At 44.2% G+C, this 24,059-nt stretch overlaps 1 protein-coding gene across 1 annotated transcript in view; it reads left to right on the top strand.

The window, feature by feature from the left end:
* Positions 1 to 288: 288 nt before the first annotated feature.
* LOC119175517 (dual specificity protein phosphatase 22) overlaps positions 289 to 24,059 on the top strand; it is a 95,990-nt gene continuing 72,219 nt past the window's right edge. The window contains exon 1 of the mRNA XM_037426440.2: positions 289 to 423. The gene's annotated coding sequence lies outside the window, so the exon portion shown is untranslated. The remainder of the gene's footprint in view (positions 424 to 24,059) is intronic.

Below are 24,059 nucleotides of genomic sequence, written 5' to 3'. Positions count from 1 at the left end.
CGGATAAGAAGAGAATACCGCCCGTCCCGAGGAGAACGGGTCTCTGAAGACCGTATTCGGCTCTTCCCGCTCTCAGCCCCGTCCGCCTCCTTCGTCGGGATCCCTCCTGTACGCAGTCACCAGCCGGCGGTATCCTTTAGCACCCCGTTCTTTCTTTCCATCCCTTTTCCGACTCGCCCTGCAAAAGAAACAACCAGCCAGCGCCGCTAGAGGCCGGGTCGGTAGCGGAGCCGCGGGCCTGCGCGAGACGGGGCCATCGATTGGGGAGGGTTGGCGCTAATCGAAAGCGCCGCGTAGAGGTATACCAGCTGGACCGGTGGAGCGCGTGCGGCCCGCAATGCATGGCAGCGCGGCCCCCGCGCACGACGTCCCGACAACGCCCGCTGCGCCTCCCGTCCGATGCCCTGCCCCGACGCCCACGCGGTAAGTTGCTCGGCCACCGAACAGGGACAGCGCCGGCACGTGCTTGCCAAATTCCGTGTTGCTTGGCGGGACGCGAGCGAAAGAAAGGCGCACTCTGACAAAACGTCTGTGAGAACATACACTGACGAAGCAGACGCCGGGACAGCTTCTTTAACGCCGTCAACGAGTCGTTTTAAAGGCGACACGACTCCCATTCCTTGTGGGTGCTTGTTGCCACTAAGCTTTCACTCTCTTTGCCTGTAAGGTCGCTTGCGTTTTAGTAACTCAGTCAATTTCCTTTGTCAAAGTGCAGCGCCGCGTTTTGTTCTCGGATAAGGAGCGACTTCAACCGATGCATCCGCATCACTGTTAAGAAAAACGCGGGCTAGCGAAGAACACGCACGCCGTCCCAACAAGCGGCGCTGTGCATTCTTCACTTGCCGCTGTCCCTCGCGTTAATTCTCGTATTTACCTAAACAACTCTGTCTCACAGCGCGCTGTAAACATAGAAGGTGCCAGCATAGGGCTCGGAGTTGAAGTGAGATAAAAATTTGCTTTCATGGGACCTTCGGTGTATACTGGTACATCCCTTGTGGCATACCCATACCCAATTTGCTGAAAGCACTGCACGAATAGGTAGCAAAATAAAAATTGAGCGCACTGCACATTTACCTTCTCTCTCTTTCCCTCTCATGATGGTGATCAGTTCTTCTTTTCTTGCACCGTTTGTCGGCTGCTTGTGTGAGTGCGGTCGGGGCAGCCAGCCAATTCAGTCCACGTACCGTGGTTCGGATAAGTGCGCCAGCGCAGAAGGGTGCGAGTTTCATAGGACACAAGAGAACTGCGCTGACCGTTCGCAGTCAGCCGCGCTGTATGGATCTCCTTTGAGTCACGCGCACGGAGAGTAGAGGGGGCAAAGGAGAAGTAACAGCGCGCCTGTCGCTGTGGCGCGATATATGGGTTCTCTTGAAATTGAGCCGTTCTGCTGATCCCCTCCGCTGCCGCGGCAACTCGCTTCGGTCGCGCGCGTCTGTGCGTATGTGCTTGCGGCCCGAAACGGTCCTCTGGCCCAAACTAGCTCGCGCGAGAAAAACGGATGGCAGCTTCGCCACAAAACTTGGTCATTTCGTATGTTTACGGTGCTTTATAGCCTGTCTCGGGGCGTAACCTTACCGGCTTTGTTTTCGTTGTCCTCCTTTCCGTTTGAGCCCTGACATTTCTTTTTCTTTTTTTTTTTCGCTTCATCTCATCCGACACACATGACGCTCCAGAGCTCCGTTTGGGAAACATCTTGCTTATGGTTCAGCAAAGAACGGGGTGGGTAAAGAAAAAGAAGTTGAAAACTTCGAATGAGGAAAGAGATAAAGAACCACGTAAAAGGCGGCCGCAAAATGTGGCTAGACGAGCGACAAAGACAAGCCCAATGGAACAAAGCGCTCGCGCTCTCTATCTCCTCTATAAGGGCACGATTTTCTGGCTCATGATTGCAAGGGTAATATGCACAAGTTGTTTTCGTGAGCTTTAGAAAGCACAAAATGCGAAGGCTCAACTTTCGGAGCGTACAACCTTTAATGATGCAAATGATGCTCAACGTAACAAAATAAAAGGGCGCGTAACAAAGAAAGCGTGGAGTGGCACTTTCACGCTAGACTTCCAACACTTCCTCAACGTGGATATTGCCGTATTTTGGTTCCAACTTGCTTTCCCTAAACTCGTGACGTCAGCCTATTTGAGCTCCTTCACCAAACTCGAATTTATAGTTCTGAAGTAGCCAAGTGCGGGCATCCGTACAGCGTTGCTTCGCTTCTTAAGAAAGTCCCTGTAACACTTTTTTAAGTAATCATGGAATGAGTTCACTAAAAGAGCTTATTGCTTCACAAATTCAACGCCGCAAAAATTTTAAGAATACGTCCAGTACAAGCGGAATCACAAGGATTTGTCACACGCTTCAATCGCATTTTCTCTTCCCTCGTCCCGACGAAAGCGCTGGAAGCTAAGCATGGAGACATGGCAGGGGCAAAGAAAATACGTCACGCGCGCCTCGTGACCTTGAGCACTTTTGTCTTTTTCATTTATTTGAATGGGCGGCTTTTTCAGTACGAACACATGCGCGCACGTGGACAAGTCACGGCTTCACGCTGCGATCTCTGCAACGACCGATCGCGCCATGTTCAAATCAAGCAACGGCTGATAGACGGTCTTCTACGAGTTATTTTTGAGCGTCTTCTGTCATTACTTGCTGGAAGACAGAGCAATTTTTAGCTGAGTGATAATTTATTGTGAATTTCAGGCTGCGTGCTGCGCTATAACATTTGGCCCGCGTGTTGTCGGGATCCTCTACTATCGATCGGCAATGTTTTCTGACCATGCTCAAAAAGTGTTGCAGAGCCCCTTTAAGACGCGTCAACATACACGAATGCCTGAAATGCACAAGACGCTGAACGCTTTTTTGTTTGACTGTTTTTGTACGAAACATGAACTATTCTCCTCCATATCTTTCAGTCTCCTTTTGCTTCACTCAGTGCAGTGAAGCCTAACAGGGACCCTGCCGCGATGGTCTAGAGGCTAAGGTACTCGGCTGCAGACCCGCAGAACGCGGGGTCAAATCCCGGCTGCACTTTTGATGGAGGCGAAAATCCTGTAGTCCATATGCTCAGATTTGGGTGCACGTTACAGAAGCCTTAATCTTCGAAATTTCCGGAGCTCTCCACTGCGGCGTCTCTCATAACCATATGGTAGTTTTGGGACGTTGAACCCCACGTATTTATATATCGAAGCCAACAGGGCTCAGCCTTGTTAAACTTAATGACGCTCCCTTATCTCTCTATCGGTCTACGTTGCAGCTGCGCCATGAAGGCTACGCAAGATAAATTCGCAGAATAAGCTGCATAAAGTGGCGCTCCGAAAAAATGTGATTAATTGAGTACGCTGGGGAGGAAAACGTTTTTTTTTCCACTTCCGTAGTGTAACCCTTTAATCACAGCGTTTCAGAGCAGAATGCACGTCACACATTAAAACACACGGCGGCAAGACAATCAAGAAATAAGACCAATGAAGAAAAGGTTTTTTTACGAAAACGTTTTCAATTTTAACTATTACGTATAGTGTCTTTCACTTGCAGGTTCGTTTTTTTTTTGGGGGGGGAGGAGGGGGGATCCGGCTGCCTTTTTTATGAGAAGGAGGGAGAAATTGGGCTTTTAGTTGACTGTAAGAACGAAATAAAACAAGAAAGAAGGCAGGGAGAGTTACTGGCACATGTCTGGTTGGCTATCCTCCACTCGAGAAATAGGAAATGAGAGAATAAATATAATAGAGAGAGAGAGAGAGAGAGAGGGAAGAAGAAAATCATCACTAAATGTGCTGACGCGTATGGGGGGGGGGTGGCTTCATGCATTAATCAAAGGCGTTCACTTCAGCCTGTTGTCCTTAAAAAGCACAAAAGCACCTTAACTGCCGTGTAAGCCGACGAACGATGGGGGTGGTGCTCGAGCAGCATCTGCTGAGAGAGTCTGATCGTTTAATCGTCGCAAGCGCTAGAAGGTGTTCGTCTCTCGGAGGCAAAGCAAGAGCAGCGCCGCATAGCAAATGCATGATGAACGTCTTCTTCGGTGCCGCAGAGCTCGCATGCTACACTGTCGTTCCCAGTTATTAACGTTGTGGATGCCTTCGTGAAAGTCGTTCCCGACCAAAGTCCACCAAGAAGCGTAGCGTCACGTTGACAAAGAAGTCTGGATGCAGGTCAGAATTCCAGCGTAGGGCTTATTTGGTGGGTCCCCATGAGCCTTATGCTTGGCGTGTTCCACTCTGCGTGGCAGGTATTCTCAATGTTCAAAGTTCTCTTGGCGGCTTTCACGAACAATTATTTATTAACAATGTCGACTTCCTCCTATTGTTCACAAACGCTTTATTTAAATGGGTCAAATCGCCGACAGGAACAGGTCATGGCAAACAGAGCTGCCAGGAACTTATCTGACGAATGTAAACATTACCGCTGGTAGGCGTTATTTGCAATTTTATAATCTACAATGGTAACATCAACAAATACAAATGTTTCCGTCTATAATTTTTTTTCTTTGTTATCTGTGCTTTTTAACAAAGAAATAAAACACGAAGAGTGCGGAAGTATGTGCGTCTCAAAGGGTGCGTTTTTACGCATGTTTCAAGTCCTTGTTGACGTATTCCCAATAATGCGCACTTCTACACCAATATGTTCCCATGCTAGATCTCTCGAACTCCTGTTTTTAAACACGTCCTCGTATTTTCTATCCATTAATACTACGTTCTTTTTAGAAAACTACCGTAACTATGTCCTTCCTCGCACCCTTCTTTTAAATTGTAAGTACGAAAATGTCCTCTCAATAATTCGGTTGCCGTTCACGATGCGAGATGTAGTCTGAGCGTCCCATGCACTCCTTATAGAATTGCCGCGGTTTACATGTATGTGACGTGTGGGAAGATGCGATGCGCATATACTTGCCATATTCGTGTAACTTCGAAGAATCTGGTCTAGTGGCCGCACACATCCATGCAAACAACTTCCACCATTGTTGCGAACTTGCGGCGGCACGAGAGCACGGTCGCGTATTTGTTTGCAATCACCGCTGACCGCGGTAGCACATCACCACACTATACGTACGTACTAGGTATCTTATAGACTAACCACGGTTTTATGGTCACTGTCTCAAGGTCATCGATGCACTCGACTATGCGGTCGACCGCAATTGCACTTGTGCGGTGAGGTTACATACTTGAGCAACTCACAGTTCTGTTTTATCGAGATGCGTTAAGCCTTCATTTGCTCTACGAGGCCAATTTCCACCAGAATCACCCTCTTTAACCATGACACACACACCACCTGTCATCATTGCTTTAAGTTTCACGACGTGTCAATAGAAGCGAAGACACTAAGTACACGCAAGCCCCCGAAGGCGATCATGAGCTCCAAAGTACTTATCTCATGCAGTGCCGATCTTCAGCGAGTTTCGATGAAAGTGCCGAGGCACAAGGGCCGGCTGATAAAAAAGCGCCTAGCTAATGGCGATTTCGACCTTAATTTTCTGTTCACAGACAGGGTGACAAGTGGCTCGACACTGACCTTGGCTGCAGTGTCCAAGTTTAATTAAAGAAAAAGCAATTAACTGAATTCCGGCCCGATGGCACAGTGGCTATGGCTGCCCGGCCTCCGTCCCTTCTGATCGACTGACGCTGCACCCTGCCGCGTAATGAAGTGCGACAGTGTGACACGTGCCGTAAAGTACGCGCGGTAAGCTCGGTCTAGGGGCGCCTGTTTGCCTTCACCGCACACTTTATCTAACTTGCCTCTTCAGTGATCGCGCGCTGGTCTCTTTCGCTGTTGCGATACCGAATCGGCATTTGCGTGTTAACACGTCTTCGCGAGATGGGACTCGAGAAAGGGCGCCTCACATATCGGCTTAGCTGTCTAGCTTTTCCCTTGTGGATGAAACGATGCGACGCCGTTTAGTAACTAGAAAATTAAATTCACTGGTATACATTTTATAGCCCGTCTGACGAGTATACGAAAGTACTTTTCTGTCTGGTCACACCGTTTCTTGTAATCCCTTGCTTCCTTTCTTTTTTTTATTCTTATTGTTCTATTTTGCGGGAAGCCCCAGCAAGGAGCGCCGCTGTAATGGAGCTCGACTCGCGAGTTGCTAGCGGGCGCGTCCTTCGAATGTGGTGCGGTCGTCGAATCGTTTCCACTTTTGCTCCGGCAGCCTGAATAACGCTCGCTCCGTAAACAGTGGCCATTGTGCGCAGTGCCTATTATGGCGCGTGTAATGCAATGCGAGCGCGTGCCCTCGCCCAACATCCCTGTTCGTCTTTACTGTGTATACGTAGTACGCTACGAGCTTCCAGCCACAGTTAGTGCTGCTTGCTATCATTGCAAAATACAATTTACCTCTACATCCTCGCTCGGCGGTTTGATCCTAAATAAAGAGTCCGGGATGGCGCATGTGCGTCATACGAGTCTCGAAAAAAAATAATAAATAAAGAAGCTAGAAAACCAGTGCCCATCTTAATGCGCACTTCCGTGCCAGCGAGCTTGTGACGCAAGCGTACGTTAATTAGTTCGAAGAGTAACGCTTGTCTGCCGCCACCGTACTTGTACAGAACAATGTAAGAGCCAGCAGGCGTAGCTAGGATGATGAAACTTACACGAATCGCCTTTCGCCGGCTTTGCGGCGTCGTCGCCAAGATACAGCTACGTAAGCGTTTACTGAACGCACATGTCTGAAAGAAATGATCATACGCATAGGGTGAACACGAAATATCGCTGCGCTTTTATAATGCATAACTGACTGCGGAGCCTTGCGTAATCGTCCATGTATACGGAGGAAAATCCCGTTACAACAAGAAAAAGGAAGAAAGCGTAGAAACCATTTTAAAGATCGAGGTGTAGAAAAAGTAAAAGAGTGTCTACAATACTTTTTCTGCATTTGCGTGGTATTGCACTCGTTACCAGCGCTAAATGAGCGACTGAAAGGAAACTTGGGGCTCTTGCAACTTAAACAAAAGATATTAGCTTTTTTTTTTTGGAATTGGCAAAGAGGGAAATGGGACGCCGAGAAACCGCCCCTAATTTTTTGTTTCAGTAATTTGCGCACCTAATAGCATCTGCCGCCCCACCACGGTGGTCTAGTGGCTAAGGTACTCGGTTGCTGACCCGCAGGTCGCGGGATCGAATCCCGGCTGCGGCGGCTGCATTTCCGATGGAGGCTGAAATGTGTAGCCCCATGTGCTCGAATTCGGGTGCACGTTAAAGAACCCCAGGTGGTCGAAATTTCCGGAGCCTACGACATCACTAATAATCATATGGTGGTTTTGGGAGGTTTAAACGTACATATCAATTAATAACATCTGCCTGATTTCCGCTTAATATAATAGTAATGACATTATTATTATTATTATTGTTATTATTATTATTATTATTATTATTATTATTATTATTATTATTATTATTATTGTTGTTGTTGTTGTTGTTGTTGTTGTTATTAATATTATTATTATTATTATTATTATTATTATTATTATTATTATTATTATTATTATTATTATTATTATTATTATTATTATTATTATTATTATTATTATTATTATTATGAGAAATTTTATAAATTACTGTTCTAGATCTTAATGAGTCAGGTTGTGTGCAATGCCCAAAGCAACAAATTATCAACAAGTTTTTCTGCAAGCTCATTGCAGATAACTAACTATTCAAGAATAACATCCCAAAACACGCAGATAAATCCAAATTTTGGGATTTTTAGGCTACGCCTTTAAGGGCTGAACGCGGTAGCGATATATTTTGTCCCTATACTGCATACTTCAAACACTTAGTGCATGAAATGTTTTCGAACTTGGCATGCACCCACTGTACGTGGCCTTAAGGAAATAGGGCGCAGTAACGTGTGTGCCTTTTGTAGTGGGTGGTCGGCTCTAAACCATCTATTCATTATGATAATCACATGTTCTGACACTCGATCGCAATGCACGCTTGTACCACGTGTTATTACTGCAATATTTTATGTTGTATTGTGAAGCCTGTGTTGCTAAAGCATGAAAGTTACTTTCACTGCATTTCCAAGCAGACGAAGTTACTTTCACTGTATTCAAATGTAGACGCGTGGCTATGTGGTAGAACACACGGAAACGACTCGGGTTCCATTCCCAATTCAGACCCAGATTTTTTTATTATTTATTTTATTAGCATCTTTTTAGATTTTTCGGTCACGCATGAGATGATAATTTTTCTCTCACATCCAACGACACCAACGTCATAACTCCTACAACATTTAAAAGACAGCACATTTCCCAGTGCGTTTGCAGGATATGCAAGCAGCGTCACTGACAGCTGAAACAACAGTGATTGCGGAAAGAAAAGTAAACGAAAGTTCTTAAACAATGTGAACGGCTGAAATAGAAAACTAAAGTCTTTACATACATGACAAGCACTACGACAAGAGTCTCATGCCGCTCGTTTATCATTCCCGCTTTTCCTGCTGGCCAATGCATTGGCCAAGAACTCTCGGTCTTCTTTCTAGGAGCAACACAGCAACTTTTGAATCTTATGAGCTCAGTCTCATAACAACTCAAGCTCAATAGCATGATCAATCTTATGAGCCGAAAGGCTGAAAATTTCGCAACTCCAACGTTCTCCTCAGAAAGTATTTCCCGCTGACTTTCATTGTGGTCTTGTCTGTCTTCGCCTTTCCTCATACCAGTTGCATAGGGCCAGAGACAAGGGGCTGAATTCACGAAAGTTTTCTGTCCCAAGTGCGTTTCTCCTAAGTGAAACTTGTTCGTGAGCTAGTCGGCACATGCTTCTCTGAAATACACGAAAAGCGCGTACCATCGAGGAGGAATACAAGACAGAACTTTCAGTCTGTCTTGAATTTTTCTTCGATGGTACGCGTCTACAATGTATTTCAGTATGCTTTTTTCTTCTGGTTAGCCGGTTTCGCTAATGATATGTCACGCATCATGATTGGCTTAAATATTCTCTTGCGAAAATATTTACAATGCGATGTTTTTTGTCAACAACCATGCACGACAGGAACAAAGGTGTAGAGGATCATCAAGCGCCTAAAGCATCCCGTAACATTTCTACCTTACATCAGCCCCAATGGCTAGTTCGCCGATAGTTATAGCGCGAGAACAGAACGACGACAAAGAGCCAAGAAGGACAAGAAGGACACGAAGGACTTTCTTGTCTCTTTGTCGTCGTTCTGTTCTCGCGCTATAACTATCGTCATGTCATACCAACTAGCCAAAGCTGCCACTTTGCTAGTTCGGAGTGTTATGCTGTGCATACACATATAACTAATACAGCGGCGCGACATTCCGGCTCGTTCACTTTGCTCACCGTTTTGCACAGATCTTTAAATAGCGCGAGAGAGAGGAGCGTGCGTCATAGTTTACTTACAGCGATATCTGCCAAGTGTGCTATAACAGGCCTCGCGTCAAGTTTACGCCCCCACCACCCTGTTTATATTTTATTTTAGACGCTTCCAGTCGAGTTGAAACACCTTACCTTTTTCATCCCCAGTGTCCCCGTCGACATTATACTTGTAGGCTGGTACTTGGCGTGACGCTTGCAGTGTAAACAACAGGGTAATTTTTCGTGCTATCTTTGACGATCTCCGCTGTGGCGCCAGTAAACAGAGTCTTTTTAGACGAGTGCGAGAAGCCCATCTCAAGTGGTGTCGATGCCATTTGAAGATTGCTCGAGGAATGAATGGAGTGATGGCTCCCATTCTGATTGGTTTGTGGTGGGAAATTTCGGTAGGAACGATGGGAGAAGTCGGTCTGGTGCCGATTGCAGCACAGAGCGTATACTTGCGGCTCGATTGCCTGCTATATCTAGAAGACCCGTATTTATCAATGCGAACAAGCCCAAAAACAGCAGTTTTAAACAAGCGCTCTTTATGGTATGGTGGCTTGCTGTCTGCTACTTATCTTTATTCCTAAATTTTGAATCCTTCATTTTGAATCCTTGATTTTAAAACAAACTCTTTGTGGATCTTCAAGTCCAAATAAAAACTATTTTCACTTGCGTCGTAGTTCTTCGAAGGAGAGAATGTTTGCCAATTCCGATGACATATCTGGAAAGAGAGAGAGGTAATAAAATGAGAGAAAGGCAGTAAAGCCAACTAAAATTGTAACAAGAGGCATATAATTAGCGAAGGCAGAAAATATTTACAAATTACAAATGGCAGACAATGTAAGTTTGGCCCGTAATTTTTTTAATCTTTTCAAAATAAGAGAGCAACACACGAGATAGCATCAGGCAGTGAATGCAATCTTCTGGCAGTGTAATCAGCGGAACTCTAGCTTGTTAACAGCTAATGCTGACAGTTGTTAACCGTATTGCAAGTATACCGAATCCCCGCCGTGGTGGTCTATAGTGGCTAAAGTACTCGTCTGCTTACCCGCAGGTCGCGGGATCAAATCCTGGCTGCGGCGGCTGCATTTCCGATGGAGGCGGAAATGATGTGGGCCCGTGCGCTCAGATTTGGGTGCACGCTAAAAAATCCCAGGTGGTCGAAATTTCCGGCGCCCTCCACAACGGTGCCTCTGATAATCATATATCGTGGTTTTTGGACATTAAACCCCACATATCAATCAAGTGTACTGAAGCCGGCAAACTTCACTGGAAAACAGTACCGCGGTAGATCAACTGATAACGCGAAAGCATGGGTTGGAATCACAGCTGTCGTACGTTAGTGCTGTCTGTATCCACTGTCTTTTTCATTATCGTCTATATTTTCTTCAAAATAAAACGATTACCTTATCTAACATTTCATTTCATCTGCAATGTCTGTTTGTTGGCTTTGTGTGATCGTGGCGAGCAGGAACGCAGCTTCCAGTACCCTCCAGTGGCTTTCAGCGATAATGAAGACAGATCAAAGAGACAAAGTGAGTTAATTGAGACGAACCGCAGAGCAGGAAGGAAAGAGGCGAGCGTCCTTGTCAGTTCTTGTTATGCGGTCTGTCTCAAGTGGCAACCGTCTTTCTTCGTTACACACGTGAACCAGTCTGTTTCATTCTTCGTTATACGTGTCAACCAGTCAACCCGCTTTGCAACAAATCTTCGGTGATGACCGAAAAGTGAGGCAATAATTCAAGCTGGCTTAGTGGTTAAAGACGAACGTAAATCTTTGTCAAAAGATAATGTTAATAATAATATCTTGGGTTTAACGTCCCAAAATCACGATATGTATATGAGAGACGCCGTAGTGGGAGGCTCAGGAAATTCCGACCACCTGGGGTTCTTTAACTTGCACCTAAATTTAAGCACACGTTCCTTAAACATTTTCGCCCCCATCGAAAATGCAGCCGGGATTCGGTCCCGCGGCCTTCGGGTTAGCAGTCGAGTGCCTGCGGTGAGGCGTTCTTCACAAGAATAGACCGTTGTGTATGCATCTACATTGTGTGGGTGGTCTCACACCCTTGCGCACACGCGTCACGTGGGTTAGCCGCAGTCGGGTATAACAGCCGCCAAGCAAGAGGTGGCGCTGTGCTCGCGCAGGACAGCTGACGCACAAGAAACAGCAGCGAGTCTTTTTGAGGTTTGGCAGCGTAGACGTCCCGCGGTGGGTCCACGGGGATGATATCGCGGCTCGTTTGCCGTTGATTTATTGATTTGTGGGGTTTAACGTCCCAAAACCACGATTTGATTATGAAAGATGCCGTAGTGGAGGGATCCGGAAATTTCGACCACCTGGGGTTCTTTAACGTGCACACAAATCTGAGCACACGGGCCTACAACATTTTCGCCTCCATCGGAAATGCAGCCGCCGCAGCCGGGATTCGATCCCACGACCTGCGGGTCAGCAGCCGAGTACCTTAGCCACTAGACCACTGCGGCGGGGCGGCTTGTTTGCCGTGGACCTCCCATAGTGAGCCGAACGTCAGTGACGCCGCATTTGCGACATCTTTTACATACGTTATGTTCCTTTGTTTGTTGTGTTTTGTTCTGTCATTATGTTCCTAATATCATTATGTTACTTATTATTTAGCGCGTTGCTAGTGAATAATTATATTATAAGCCGGCGAGCTCGTCATTGTAAGATCAGTTAACAAAACTTACACGTGTTGGTTGCCCGATGGCGTCTGCTGTGTCCGTGTGTCCCAAGAGCGCGGGACATACCGAGAGACCCCGCAACGTAAATGTTTCGACGGATGAAATTTCGTAATTTCAGGAATCTTAAGTGCCAAAACCACGATATGATTACGAGGCACGCTGTATAACGGTGAACTCCAAATATTTCGACCACGTATATTTGGCGTTCTTTAACGAAGACTGGCATCACACAGTAAACAAGCCTCTAGCGCTGCGCCTTCACCGGAAAGCGACCGCCGCATACGGGATCGAACCCTCCAATTTTGGGTCAGCAACCGAAAACTGTAGCCAGTGTATCATCGCATAGTACGCCGAATGCAAAGCCATTCTTCTGCCACGCACACTTCTTTTTTTTTTTGTTATTTTTATGTAACCGACCCGTTACGCGTATCGCTGCTGCCTTTCGCAAACCTCGCTCGAGTCTTTGGCAACTTTCCAATTTGAGAATCTTCTGATAGGCTTGAGCCCGTAATACGAACAGCTGTTCTGGAACTATAACGCGGCCATCAACGATAAGGCTCGAATGTTCGATGCCACGCGTGTACAAATGCTGGCTCCACATTTCTCAGTCTTGCGGCAGCCTTCTTCACTGTCGCAACTACCTGACAATATCGTTTCTTCCATGACTCGGATATCCTGAGTTAAAAATAAAAAAATACGATAAATCTGGCTAAGAGCTGAACATGAATAAAGAAAGCAAAAGAAAACTACAGCAGCCAAACACGGGGCGACTATATATAACACAGTACCGGAGCGCTGACTAACAGAACAATGCTTTGTTTCCAGAAGCAGCATATAAAGACGCCATGGTGCTTCTTGAAATCTATTCTATTCAGTTGTTGGTGAGCGCTCTGTTACCTCATATCGTCCCATGCCGCGACGCTGTACCTATTAATCTTCCTACGATCTATCCCACTCACACGCCATCTTCGCAGACACATACGCGACGAGGACTTTACCCTGGTGTAACGAACACACCACGACATTTGCTCACATAACTCATTAATTCACTAACTACCCAAACGAGCTAGGCTCACTGAGAGTCGCAAAAAAAAAAAGAAACGCCGCAAGCGTAGTCCAGGGAGACACGGCTCTCCAAACTGGACTCGGGAAACCTATACTGAAAATTTTAGATTGGAGCCGTGAAAACCTGTGGGATTTTACCGAAAAGCACCAGCCAAGATTGAGCCGCGCAGGCCATCTTATATGCTTTTTGTACGAGCTACTAACCAGCCCAGTGAACATGGTGTTGAATAAAGCTAATGAATGCGGGGTTGGGCACAACATGTATGTACATGACGACATATTGAGTGCTAAGAGACATCAGAGAGAGGACGACACAATGCTCTTTCATGTCCTTGTCTCTTAGCGCTGAATATGTCATGAAGTTTTGTTTACCAACACGCCCAAAAATGACATTGCATGTACAGTTCTTTATATATATATATATATATATATATATATAAAAGGGAAAGAAGTGTATACCTAAGGGCTGGTTTTTCAGTGTTTTAACACAATATTAATGAGATCTAACAGACAGTAATGCCAAGTAATGTACAGATATATATATATATATATATATATATATATATATATATATATATATATATATATATATATATATATATATATATATATATATATATATATATATATATATGCGTCTCGATACATTTTATCTGCGAGTGTCTGCAGACATAAACATAATACGGCTTGTTGGAAAAAGCTCATCCATATATTGCTGAACACCAACGCTATTGAGTGTTTATAGCACTCGATTATGCTCGCGCATCCACTTGTACTGCTGTGCGCGCCGGTCGATATAAGAAGCCACATGTAGAGGTACGCTGCTTCGATGTGGCTGCGTTAGCGCGATATGTACCGTCGTCGCACAACATGGAACCGACGCTTTTCGAGCGGTCGAAAGCCACGTCCCGTGCAACCTTTACTGTTACTTTAGTGCGGTAATACTATGCATAATTTTTGGCTGAGTCACCGTTTTAAACTTACGCACTCCGTTTGACCGATTCCGTGGAGTGCTGCGAACGCTAAGGGCTAAGTGTCAGCCAGTCAGATGAGGACTCGCTCCTTGGGCGCTACTAAATGTTTCCGTCGTGCTCCCGATCAGTTGCAGGGGTTGGGAGGACGCTCATATATGTTCACAACAGAGGAACTTTTCATCTTGTTCTATTTACTCGCTCTTTTTGTTTTGGTGACAAAGTGAACCGCACTTTCGGCTGCACTGAGATGCAATATATTCATTCGAAAAATCTGACGTCGTTATACTTGGATAACTCTATAAGTTATTTTAATGTTTTCTAAAGCACTGCAAGGCCACTAATGCAACGTTTTTATTTTTTTTTCTTCCTTGCGTGTACGAACTGACCGTGCAGCTCGCATGCAGAAAATTAGGTATTCGTACAGTTTTGAAGCGGATAGAGGAGGTGGGAAACGAAGGTAAAAGTCGAGGGCACAGCGCAAATGTATACAGTGTTTCTCCGAACAAATGGGAACATCGAAGATACACAAGGCGGCAAAACAAGCCAGAAAAATTTAAAAAAACGAGGAAAACGCCACTTTTGAATCACTCTCGCCTTGGTTCTCCGGCTGATTTTTGTTTCGAAATGGCATATCCTTGGCAAAAAGTCCGTTCATTCTAGACGACGTCATTTCTATTTAAAAATAGAAGATGTACATGTAATTGAAAACGTCTACCTCGCTCAGGCTGCGTTCCTGGTAACGCTTAAATGGAGACAGCCGTGCTCGGCTTCTCTCAATCGATTCTCTTTTGGGCAAAATGCTCGCTCCTCGTGCGCTGTGCTTTATCAAAATTATGGAGCCATTTTCTCGACGGAATCCAGCGGCGGGCATGAAACCAGTCTTTCATTTAATACGTTTAGGCACTCGAGGGCAAACGCATTACGCCTCTTTTGGACCTGGTGGTGATGGAGGTAATAAGCTCGTCTCATCAAAAACGAGACGCGATGACTGGCCGACACAAAAGAAGAGGATATGGGCTTCTCGAATGGCAGGTACACGCGACGAACGACAAGGAGCGCTCATTCACTGTCACACGTCGCTTCTCGCGTGTGCATTTGACAATGACGATAATCAAGAGGTGCTATCTTTCTCGCAGACTTTTAGTCAGGGGAAACCTTGATTACTCCCACTCCTTCAAATTTCTGAAGTTCGAGCTGAAGCGCTTGACATTAAGAAACTAAGTTCTGGGGTTTTAAAGTTTTAACGTCGCGACCTCGCCGTGGTGTGCATCGCACAAGCGGGAACGCAGCGTTAAGTTCGACTACCTGCGATTTTTAACCCACGTTTAACATGAAGGTTACAGTTTCAAGTTCTTACATTTCGCACTCATAGAAACGTGGCCGCTACGCATGGAACCTGCAGCCTCGAAGGGCAGTGATTTAAAAAAAAAAGAACATATATAGAGGAACGACCTAGGTGAGAAAGAATCCCGCACAAGCATGCGAGGATAGGAAGATGGAATGCCCAAAACTTTTTTTTCTGGAGTTTTCGTTCCGGATTTTACGAAATGCTGGCCTTCTTCGTTAGTAATAGATCCAGCATGATGGCCGCGTAGAATTTTCTCACAGACCATTCAAACGCTGCTACCGCGCTGCTATTCCGACATGGTGAGGATGTTAGTGCAACCCATTCTTTCATTTTTATTAGCGAAATATATGTAAACATTTAAGTTCGCGACATGAAATGCTACATTTCCATCTAGGAAATCATAGTTGTTTAACACCCGAGAAACGCTTAGAAAGATTAGTCATGTTGACCTACTACTTTGCATGAGTTTTATTATTCTAGCTTTTCAGTGATGTGTGTTTTTGTAAGGCCGACTTGGTGCTAGAGCTGCATCTTGTTGGTGGCGAATAGCTTTTCGTTACGCACAGAGAGCATAAGGATCAACACGTCCGTAATAAAGGGCCTTTAGAACCCCGCAGCACAAAAACGGCCGCTTTTAATTGCGGAAAATACGAGACAAAAGTTGCAGTGACAACCCTAACGAAGCATTACCTTTCACAACCCTAAATGCCAACGGTGGACCGATTGTCAAACTTTATTAGGAATATATTAAAACAACAGCACCGCAGGGAAATCACACTGAAATATACGTATATCTAACGTTTTCCAACCGTAATATCAATAGCTAAATGTTTAATTATAATGTTTTGCTAATTATACGTCTCCAACTGTTTGTGATGTGTATGTCCTCAAAAGCGCATAAGACATCACTGCAAGTCCATCCTGCGTGGCTAGCATCGCAGTTTCAATAGAATTACTGTTAGTTTAACGTTTATATCCCGGAACTATCAAAATAAATTTCAACGTGTACTATATATACATAGTGTGTTATTGCCGTGAAACACCTGTAAAACCAAGCCAACGAAAAAAAAATGTAGCATGGGAGTCGGTGGCAATTAGTGAAACAAAACATTAGCTTAATTACTCACCAACGAGAAAATTGACGTATTTTTTTAGTGTCATTCATTCTGCGTTCCTATCTTTCTGTTTCTTTTCCTTAATCTGACAATTACAATGGCATTTCCAGCACGCAAACCACACTGGGTCCTATTTTAATATGTTTCAAAAGCTGCAGAAATGTGCCCCGCCGCGGTGGTCTAGTGGCTAAGGTACTCGGCTGCTGACCCGCAGGTCGCGGGTTCAAATCCCGGCTGCGGCGGCTGCATTTCCGATGGAGGCGGAAATGTTGTAGGCCCGTGTACTCAGATTTGGGTGCACGTTAAAGAACCCCAGGTGGTCTAAATTTCCGGAGCCCTCCACTACGGCGTCTCTCATAATCATATAGTGGTTTTGGGACGTTAAACCCCACATATCAATCAATCAAGCTGCAGAAATGTTTACACGAGCTAATATATCATTTTTTTGCCTGCCATTGTGCTTCTCTGAGCGCCTTTTTCTGCGCACGCCAAAGCAAATAAATATAGCTTAGACCTCCGGAAGGCACGAATCAACGCCTTCTTAATGATAATATTGCTTTTCTTTTTTCTAAACACACGTGTCTCGCTAAATTAACCCTTAGCCATAGAACACCATATATCATCATCTTGCCTCGCTAATGATTGGTACAACGATTGGTACAATGGAGGCCGTTCACGTTAGGAAATCAGGCTTCCACTGCCTAGGTGCTCCAAGTGTGTATACATAAGTGACAAAGAATGCAGTTTTGTTCGGCCACCTACGATTATTCGAGTGGTTGACAACATGTGCGCGTATATAAAAACTGGATTCATACTTTCCAATAAATATCAAGCGGGAGTCAGCGGAAGTTCGAGTCGTTTGCGTCCTCTATTGTCCTCGTTTATTGGCGCTGCAAACGCTTAGTAATAACAAGTTATGATAACACCATGTGTACGTGCGGATGATATCGGCCTCCGGTCTATCGCGGATTATAAGCGGTTGTTCCTTCAACAGAGAGTGGGCGCATACACCATCAGGAGTTGTACGAGCGCCAATAGGCCATCCAAGCTCAAGTTCGGGCGTGACGCTCACGCGGCCCGCTTCTCGTTGGATTTGGCAGCGGTGGCGGTGGCAAGGACTCGTGCGCTCATTTGCTCCTCATTCGACCAGGAACACTGCCAGACAGCAATAGTTACACTGTGACGCACTATATAGGAATGCAATCAGAGCATCTACGTGTGCACGGAAGCGGGGGGTCGTAGTGTTGTAGCAAAAGGGGCACCGCTTACGATAAGAGCAATAGCACCGCTCGACGTTGCTTTGGAACCCTATAACAAAGTGCGCCATCATCGCACTTATGCGCGAGCCAGTGTGCCCATGTCTCACACCTCAGCTTTCTTTCCTTTGGCGCAGAACAGTAAGCAAGTTTCTGAATGAAGTAAGCTTTCTGAAAGAATTTCGACTGTCTTTTTCGAGGCCTCGAAGGATATTCACATTATCTGTTGCAAGCGCAACGGAACGCTTTGGCCACTGCCTGTTTCAGTCAGCGCAAACCCAATGAGTTATTCAAGAAGCCTCCTACGTGAATAAACATGCTCGAAGCAGCTCGCTCCTATGAACTGGGAACTTTGACTACAAAATGAAGCGGAACAGTGCCACGTGTAGCTGCGCCTTCGTTTTTCCACGTCTTTCGCGTTGTCACCCTTTTTTTTTGACAAACATGACAAATATTGTTTTGACAAATATGACAAATATTTATTATATAATATTAAGTACAGTAGACACAAGTAAGTAGACACAAGTAAGGGGCAGGGTTGGCAAAAAGGCAAATTAATGCCTGACAAGGTGTCGTAACCCGTCCCAGACAATAAAGCGCAAAAAAGCAGTAATGTACACATAATTAAAATGTTTTAACAAAGAAGCAGCCGAATTTAAAAATTTTTATAAGAACTTATAAAAAAACGTTAAATGAGCATTTTAATAATTACATACCTGTCTGCAAGACTGAGTTTATAGCAAACAAAGCAAAGAATATGTGAATAAACCCAAATTTATCGCATAACAAACCAATTTATTAGAACTCAATACTGAAAATGTCACGAGTGTATACACTTCAATTATAAATACAATCTGTGTGATACCGCAGAAAGAGAAAAAATTATTCTCGGAGCCCTACTAGATATGTGTGTATCTTTTTTTAATGCAATTAATGAGCGGCTCTCTTGTACTATGGTGGTAATTGCGGGATGTGCATTTATTAGTTTAAGGATAATATTGCGCTAGCTTTTGCGAGCCATAGTTAGTCCTTATTCTTTCACTGCAGTATGTTATGCGTATAAAGCTGTATGTATGTTGTCTTTGCGAATATGCATCATGAAAAGCGACTGGGTCAGATTTCAATTTGTCCCATATGATCGTGGCTATTTTTTTTTATTTAGGATGTTTTCAAACTTTCATATGACGTGTTTGTTGAAAAGTGGAGTGCAATGTGTTCTAGGTCCAACACCTTCAATTATCCGAACTATTCTTTTCTGTAGTTTATAAACACATTCTTTGTTTGTGTTTGTAGTGTTACCCCATAATAATAAACAGTAATTTATACGCGAGTAAACTAAGGAATAGTACAGTTGCTTTGTTATTCAAATTGGCAAAAACATCTGATTTTCCCAATTACACCAATTGAGCGCGAAAGATCGGTGCGAGCTTTGTTTATGTGATACGTCCAGTCGAGTGTTTCATGAAAAATGATACCGAGAAATTTTTGGGATGTGACCCGCTCAATCGATTTCCCTCGAAAATTCACTTGGATGTCACGGGGTATAGTTTTATCATATCAATCATATTTGCTATCAACCATGTTGATAAGTGCTTAAGCCATTTGTTTGCTTGCTCCTCTAAGCTGTTGATGTATTTGCCAGAGAAAAAAACGTTCGTGTCATCTGCGTATAGAACCATGTCCGGGGTTAGTGGTATAGTAACAGTATCATTGATATATAAGAGGAACAGGAGCGGGCCTAATATAGATCCTTGAGGGACGCCGTACTTAATTTTATTCATTTTGGATACTGCATGATGCGTATCACAATACTGAAATCAATTTGTTAAGAAACTGTCTATGAATTTGAGTGAAACACCCCTTATGCAGTATTGGTTTAATTTCACCAGGTGTATTTCATGTTTGATCGAATCGAAAGCCTTTTTTGAAATCAAGGAATATTCCAAGCGTGTAAGATCTCTGCTCACAATTATCTATTATTTTGTCCTTGATAGACAGCAAAGCCCCCTCTGTACTTTTTTCTTCTGAAAACCGTACTGCTGTTTTGTTATTATATTTTTTTGCTTACAAAAATTTGACATTCGAAAGTATAAAACTCGTTCTATAATTTTTGAAAATATGGGCAAGAGAGATATAGGTCTATAATTATTTAAATCATTTTCATTACCACTTTTGTGAATGATCGAGACCCTGGCTATCTTTAGCTTATCAGGAAATATTCCGGTGCTTAAAATCGAATTACATATGTGTGAGAGGGGCAGACTAATATACAGTGAGGCTGCTTTTAATGGCCCTGCTTTTATACCGTCAACACCTGCCGCAAAGTTGTTAGGTAAATTCATAATGAAATAATGTACTTCAGATTCATCAGTGGAGGCCAAAAAAAGTGATTTTGTAGGAGACTTTGTAATGTACGTTCTTGGTTCACAGCCTACTTCGTTATTAGTGGAGGTTTCACAAGCACCCGATTTCAAAAAATGACTGTTGAACTTATCAGCGAGTGATGTACCGGAACAAGGTTTTCCTTCTATCATAAGCTCGGTGATGGTTTTTTTACTTGATGAAGATAAAAGACCATTTGCAATAACAGAATACTTACGTTCATAATATTGTATGCGTGCCCGCTTTATATCAGACCCTAAACTATTTCTAAACTGGTTAAACTGCCGTAAGTAGTCGATTTGCTTTGTTTTAATTAAAGTGTGAAATAGGTTATCCCTTTCTTTTATTCTCTTCAGAAGTGACGCATCTATCCATGGTTTCCTAGCTTTTTTGTTCGTTTTGAGCAGTACTATAGGAAATGCCTGATCATAGAGCTGTGTTATTTTCACCGCAAATGTTTCGTAAGCTCGTACATTTTCTGTGATTTGTAATACTTTACTGAAATCTGCCGCAGCAACTAATCTTTGAAAGGTCTGAATTTTCTCAGTGGGAATTTTTCTGTAGTAAGTAGGGTTGATTTTCTTACGCTCTGTTTTATGTGACTTTGTGAATGCAAAAATCGGAAAGTGGTCATTAACACCGGGTATAACAACTCCAGCCCATATTTCATTTTTAAAGTTGGTGAAGCACAAGTCAAGAAGGGTTTCAGATACTTCTGTCATCCGAGTAGGTACATGAATTTCGTTCTCATAGCCAAAACAGAGCATAGTGTCAAGAAGGTTTTGCTTGTTAGCAGAGGTAGCCAACCTGTCAATGTTGAAATCACCCGTTACAATCGCTCGTGCATTTTGTCGTTCACAAAATTCCAATAACTCCCGAACAAAGTATAAGAAGGCTGACACAGTTCCGGAAGGAGGCCTATATATTACTACTAGGAACAAATTAGCCGACCTCACCATCACTGATTGAAAATCACAAGTTGTAACTGAATATTCTTTGATGACAACAAATTTAAGGCTATCGTGAATATATATTGCCACACCACCACCTCGCTTGTTCTTTCTACAGACTGTGACGCAATTGTAGCCTGTAAAGGATACAGCGTCTTCACAGCTCGTAAACCAAGTCTCAGTAAAAGCTAAGAAATCAAGTTTATGTTTTAAGAGGTCGAGCAGTATATCAATGGCTTCTTTTTTATTTCGTGAGCTTTGAGAATTCAGATGAAGTAACGATAACTGGTCTTTATCGTGAAAAAAGTTTAGTTGCTGAAAAAAATATGCGTCGTAGTAAAAGTATTTCTTTCCATGCACCATAGTGATTTGCTGATCCGGTGTAGGTTGACATCATTTAGTTTAGCCAATTTTTTGAGATCTTGCTCTGATACGATTCTAATTACTCGGTCACGCGGGGTGCGGCGCACAAAAAGCTTTCCGTTTCGGTGCCATGTGAACTGATATTCTTTTTCAGTTGCCCTCGATTTCATTTTCCAGAAAAGTGCTTTGTTGTACGCTGTGAGGTTTTCATTGAAGAAAATGTTTAACTTTGCTTCTCTTAAGTCGCTCTTTATTTTAAGCCATCTTTCTTTCATAAAGCGAGACGATAACCTGACTATCACAATATCAGGTTTATCACAATTTTTGTCTTTTTCCGATGGCATACGGTGCACAGCCTCGATGTCACTTTCAGTAAGTGGTGGAAGCTCAAGATCACATGCTAATTTGTTTAGCTTTTCTAGAAGGATTTCATTAGTGTGTTGGGACAGTCCGTGCACTTCGAGGTTAAGGCGTCTGCTATACTGATCTAACTCGTTGATTTCGTGTTTGAGCTTATGTACTTCTTTTTCTTTAGCCTCAGTCTCGAGTTTCTCGACTCGTTTTTTGAGGTCCGAAAGGTCATTCGACTGGTGCTTCAGTTTCGCCATAGCTTCATCATATTTATTCGACATGACCTTTACCGACTCTTCGATGTTCCCAACAGTTGTTTTAATTTTTTTGCCAAGCATCAACCTTTGATTTGATTGTTAGCAATTCATTTAATTTGCAGTAGATTTCAGCCAACTCAGAAGCAAAGCTCGTTTCTGAACCACGAATTTGACCCTCCGAACGACTTTCAGCATGAGCCATCGATTTGCAAGGCGCGCATGTCCATGATTTTTTTGCCGCTGCCGATTTATTTTTGTAGGCATTTTCTGTTACCCCGGAGCATGATTTGATTGATATGTAGGGTTTAACGTCCCAAAACCACTATATGATTATGAGAGACGCCGTAGTGGAGGGCTCCGGAAATTTCGACCACCTGGGGTTCTTTAACGTGCACCCAAATCTGAGCACACGGGCCTACAACATTTCCGCCTCCATCGGAAATGCAGCCGCCGCAGCCTACCCCGGAGCATGTATCAACGTTGTAATAACACCTGCATTCACAGCACATTAGCCACAAATCACTGTCGCTTATCTTGTCGTTATAATCACGACACGTGTCCCCCATATTGACACTCAAGCGAAAAGCACTCTACCCTTCAATATGTTGAACCGATCAGCCGGTAAGTTCGCTCTTAGTTCTTGAGCGCAATGTTGATTGATTGATATGTGGGGTTTAACGTCCCAAAACCACCATATAATTATGAGAGACACCGTAGTGGAGGGCTCCGGAAATTTCGACCACCTGGGGTTCTATAAAGTGCACCCAAATCTGAGCCCATGGGCCCATACAACATTTCCGCCTCCATCGTAAATGTAGCCGCCCGCAGCCGGGATTCCATCCCACGACATGCGGGTCAGCAGCCGAGTACCTTAGCCACTAGAGCACCGTGGTGGGGCAACTGACTTCAATGTTGAGAGCAGAGTACAAAAGAAACAAAAATTTTTAAACAACAAAGAATGAACAAGAGGCTGTGACTTTGTCCGTCTTCTTCATCGCGTTTTTTTTTTCGCTATCACCCCTATAGGCTGACTGAGCCAATATTTGTAAAAATGGTATTACTGCTGAGCAGATATTCACACGTCGCTTACGTTTGCGTGAAAAGAGTTAATCTAGGAAAAAGCATGCCTGCGTAGTGCCATAAGCACACACAACCACGCAGAGTTCGTGGCGCTGAAAAACATTTAAACCATGACTGAACTCTCTGCGCGTGACTTATTAAAGCGACAAGTGAAAATCACCTACGAAAGCGCAATGCTTGGACCGACCTACTGGGAACTCACTGCTGCTTCGTGTTGCCATATTCCTTAATTTTCGCGCTTGGCGTGGGCGTTGCGAGTAAGAATTTTCCATCGATAAGTATGTTTATAGGGGCAAGAAAAAGTTTACTTCCGATGTTAATAACTGCGCTGATCTCAAAGGTATGTAAAGCTGCCATACGTACTAAAGAAAGAGAAAGAAAAAAACACATGATTTTATCCTCTGAGTTTTTCCTCAGATGCCACCTGCACGCGCTGCCCGCAAGAAGTGCTCGAAGCGGAATCGCATTCGGAGAGCGTAGAAGTGGTTCTTTTCTTCGTATACGCTGCACGGGACTCGCGGAATGCGAGTGCTATCTACAGTGCGGCACTGCTTCTTCTCTTCCGCTTGCTGACGCAAGAACGGCGCGCACTGAGTTGATGAACGGCCACGCGAGCCAGTCAAGCGGCGCGATATTCGTACTTGTTTCTCGCAACGGCAGCCGCAGATTCCGAGCTCGAACATCTGAGGCGTGTGCAGTATACAGTGGTGGCGCAATACGGACTGCTACCGTTGTTTGTTTGTCGAAAGACGCTCCCTTTATTTTCTTATTTTCTTTTTTCGATGCGCGAGCCTGTGCGGGGCGCAAACAATGAAAAACACCGTTTTGCTACCAAACACCAAACGCACCCCCTTTTCTGATTTTTCTTCTCTTCGTTCGGCGGTTTGCGTTTCTTCTTAAAGCGCAGAACA

This window comes from Rhipicephalus microplus, chromosome X, assembly GCF_043290135.1.
Source record: "Rhipicephalus microplus isolate Deutch F79 chromosome X, USDA_Rmic, whole genome shotgun sequence".
NCBI lineage: Eukaryota > Metazoa > Arthropoda > Arachnida > Ixodida > Ixodidae > Rhipicephalus > Rhipicephalus microplus.
Note: the sequence above shows the minus strand (reverse complement) of the source record. Positions and strands in the feature narration are given on the sequence as shown.